Raw genomic sequence first — 4459 nt, 5'->3', positions numbered from 1 at the left:
AACAAGGCAGTTAGAGGCCCAGAGAGGAAGCATCTTGATGGGGTAACAGGACCCATGCAGAGGGTGGCCTGACAGAAGAGTGTTAATTACAGCCAGACATCATGGTTGGCAGTATTGAGGGAAGGGAGCAAGATGCTTGACATAGAGCAATAAAGTCAGATGGTTTGGAAAAGAAATCCTGTGAACATTGAGAAAAGGAGGAAGCATATTATGTGGTCAGCCTCTCCTAGGTTAGCCACTGGTGGCTGCCCAAGGCTCAGGGAACATATCTGACCACCAGGTACACAGGCCTAGTCCCCCCCCTTACATGGCTCTTTCCTTCATAAGTGTAGGGAGAACATAAGTATCTGAGTGGAGACATGATAGGGAAAGAGTATAAAATGAGGTGGATACCACGTTAGGGAGCTTGGGCTAGGGAGCTCTTGGAGACTTTTAAACAGGAGAGTGACATGATCAGATTTATGTTTTGAGAAGACCATTTATAGATAGTGATTAAGATCTTGGGTTCAAATCCTAGTGAACTTTGGGTCAGTTGCTTCATCTCTCTATGCTAAAATATCTTTTTATGTAAAGTAGGAATAATGATAGCTTTTACCCCATAGGATTGTTGTGAAGATTAGATAATGTACATACGTCACTTAGTAAATAACTGGCCCAGAGTAAATGCTTACCTTCTGAAAATGATTATGTTGATATAATTATCAAAGTAGAAAAAAACTGGAGTCAGGGAGATCATATGTAATTAGGCAGAAAATAATAAGGGCTTAAATTAAAGGGAGGTATAAATGGAGAAGATAGTTATGAAAGATATTAAAGAAATAGAATTATTAGACTTTGAAATATAATGCTGGGCAGCGCCTATGGCTCAGCTGGTAGGGCATCAAACCCAGCCTCAGCCGAACTGCAACAAAAAAATAGCTGGGCATTGTGGTGGGCGCCTGTAGTCTCAGCTACTTGGGAGGCTGAGGAGCTGGAGGTTGCTGTGAGCTGTTTGACTCTATGGAGGGCAATAAAGTGAGACTGTGTCTCTAGGAAAAAAAAATATATATATAATGCTTATAATGAAATATAAAAGCTTAAAAAAATATAAAAAGCTTATAATGCTAAAAAAAGAAATATGCTTATAAAAGAAAAAAGCTTATAATGCTAAAAAAAGAAATATAATGCTTATAATGAAATATAAATGCTTGAAAAGAAATCTAAAAAGCTTATAATGCTATAAGGCAGGCATCTTTTTTTTGAGACAGAATCTCACTTTGTTGCCCTAGGCTAGAGTGTCTTGGCATCAGGCTAGCTTGCAGCAACCCCATACTTCTGGGTTCAAGCAATCCTCCTGCTTCAGCTGGGACTATAGGTACCCACCACAGTGCCCAACTAATTTTTCTATTTTTAGTAGAGATGGGGGTCTTGCTCTTGCTCAGGCTGGTTTTGAACTCCTAGCTCAAGTGATCCTCCCACCTCAGCCTCCCAAAGTGCTAAAGGCAAGCATCTTTAATAGTTCCAGTTTCGACCTGGGTGGCTAAGTGGAGGTTGGTGGGAATACTGGAGAAAGTGACAGTTTGAGATGAAAAAAGAACATAATGAGGTCAGTTTTGGGGATAGTGAATTTTTGCAACTTCATATGCTACCTTGTTTTAAAAAAAAAGATGGTGAGTTTGAATACTCTGTCATCAATTTGGACATGAGATACTGGGAAGTTTAAATTGCAGAAATAGGTTTGAACTTTTCACAAGGTAGAAGATGAAGCTATGAGTTGGGGAAAGAGCACACAAAGGGAGTGTGTAGGATAAGAAGATGAGAGCATCAGACATACGGCATATGGCCCTGGAGGGATCAAGAATGTTGAGAAAGAGCCATTGGAGTGATTGGTGACGTGGAAAGGATGGAGGAGAAGTTTCAAGAGGGAGGGAGGGAATCCTCAGGAACATCAGATCTTGTAAGAGAGCTGAGAAGTAAGTGATAATTAAGCAGCTGAGTTGTTACTGGTGACCTTTATAAGGAGAGGTGAACTTCAAGTGCTAGGCTCTGTGCTAGTCATCCAAAGATTAAGAAGACACAGTTCCTGACTTTATGGTGCTCACAATGAAATAATCTGTAACAATGAGAGTAGAAGAATGCTCTACTATGAAGGAGTTCAGACTGGGACATCTGTTATCCTATTGATCACCGTAAGTTGTCTGCCATAGTGGATTGGGTCCATTTCCTCTTCCTGGCTCATTCCTTCATAGACATCCTCCCTCAGGCAAATAGAATGACTTATCTAAGGGAAAAGGACCTTCTTTGGTGAATAGCATAAGAACGATTGGTCTCCCTTGCTGGAATAGTCACATTGCCTTCCAGGTGTACTGCTGTGTATGCTGTTTTCATGATATTGCCCCCTTCTGTAGGACAAACACAGAGAAACCTGTGTCTATTTGAAGATAGATTTGATCCTTCATTTCACAACAGCCAGTACTTGTTGTGGTGGTGACAGGTGGAGGTTAGCCTTGCTCAAAGTGAGGGAAGGAAGAGTAGAGGGAAGTAGGGGAAAGGTGGTAACATGTCAGGATGAGTTAGATAAGGACTAGCAGAGGTCAGTTGGGTTTTGTTAGGCAGAGATAATGGGAGCAGCGAGGAGAAAAGGGAAGATGACCATCCTGACAAGAGGAATAATAACAGCAGAGGTAGAGAGGTGGGAAACCACAGGCCAGGCTTACCGGATGGCACCCCAAACTCCTAGCACATAAGGACTGGGAGAGGAGGCTGGTACCAAGACTTGGGGCCAGATGACAGAGTTCTGAGGGCCAGGGGAGGGAGTTTGGGCTTTCTTCTTCCGTGGTTTGACATTTTATGGGAGGAACCATCAAAAGCCTTTTAGGAATTCAGGCTTGTCTTTCTCAGGCTTCCCCTTCTGGAAGACCAAGGGCCCAGAGTGGCAGCCTGACATTCAATCTCCTTTGCCATGGTTGGGAAGTTAGGACTGTAGCTGATTTCATTGGCCTGTTTTGCATTTATTATAGTGTGGCTTTTATAGTGTGTTAATTGAAATATTTCCAACTGCCAAAAACAATTACACTCAAATTGCCTTGTCAGTTATTTTATTGCCAGATAAATGTTTTACAGACATATTTACAGGGGGCAGTGGTAACTGGATCTCGTTTTCTATTTAAGGCTGGTGGTTTGGGTTGGGATTGGTCCTCCAGTGTTCTGTTGTGGGCTGGAAAGTTGTTGCATGTTGTGACGCTTCCATCTGTTACCTAGGGACCAGAGGCTCTTCAAAGGAAAGTGGCTTTCTGGCTCATGTGGCTTACTCTTGGAGAAGAAGGGTTCCCATCACTAGAAACCTTGGAAACCTGGCAGAAATCTGAATCCTGCTGCCCACCCTACCAGCAGCAATCTCTGCCCAAGCTAAGCCATGCCTTTCTCCTCACCTTTCCTCCTTTCCACCCCCCAATTACCTCCCAAAGACCCTACCATGTAAGAGCCTATCTAGTTTAACTCCTTCACTTTGTATCTGGGAAACCTAGGGTCAGAGACTTCCCTGAGATCACACAGGTGGGCAGTGACAGAGCTGCAAGCAGAGGCCTCTTTCTAATGTGCCTTGCTGCCACCAATGTGTGCCCATTGGCTCCTCTGCTGCCTTGACCCGTCCTTCAGTGCTCTAGGTTACTTCTTCCAAGAGCCCCTCCCTCATGTCTCCAGCCCTGTGAACTCTATCATCTGAAACACCTATTTCTTCTGTGTAGGTGGGATTCTTGTTTGTTTGTTTAGCAGGAACAGTTTACTGTCTCTGTCATTGTTATTCTCTTGCTTTTTGGTTTCTCCTGAAAAATATTTTATTTACCTGAACAGTGCATGCTGTCCTTTGACACCCAGCTAAGAAAGACCCACTTCTGGAAGCCTTTTCTGTGCAACCCAGACTGGGTACGTGGCCCTATGCACTTTCATCATACCCTGAGCACACATATCTATTGCTGGCTTTACAGGAACATAAACTGAGTGATTGAGTAATGAGTACTGATCACACTCATCTGTCTTCCTTAGGCCCTTACAACCTGGGATAGGGACCTCATCTTTCTTTGTCTTTGACCCACTGCTTAAATTAATGCCTGACACATAAATAGAATGTTTATCAAATTGAATTGAGGATGCTGCACTTAGAAACATAAAATTTAAGCATGTTAGAACTAGAAGGTCATCACATCCACTCCTATGCTTCTTACTGATGAGAAACTGATGTCTGGGGAGGAATGACTCTTGCCAGGGTCATGAAGACTTTTCCCAGGGTTTGATGACATTTGTTCATTTATTCAGTATTTTTGAATACTTAACTATCTTCTGAGCACTGTTCTAGATAGATGCTGGAAATACATGTACAGAGAAAAATAAAAGCACCTGGTCATAAAGAGTGTATATTGGCTCGGCGCCTGTGGCTCAAGCGGCTAAGGCGCCAGCCACATACACCTAAGGTGGCGGGTTC

General features: G+C 43.0%; 1 protein-coding gene across 2 annotated transcripts in view; it reads left to right on the top strand.

Moving 5' to 3' along the window:
- Positions 1-4459, top strand: part of DNAI1 (dynein axonemal intermediate chain 1) — a 59760-nt gene that overhangs the window by 13509 nt on the left and 41792 nt on the right. The window lies entirely within an intron of this gene.

Source organism: Otolemur garnettii, unplaced genomic scaffold (assembly GCF_000181295.1).
Source record: "Otolemur garnettii isolate 467f Iridium unplaced genomic scaffold, OtoGar3 scaffold00172, whole genome shotgun sequence".
Classification (NCBI taxonomy): Eukaryota; Metazoa; Chordata; class Mammalia; order Primates; family Galagidae; genus Otolemur; species Otolemur garnettii.
This window is presented reverse-complemented; position numbering and strand designations above follow the sequence as displayed.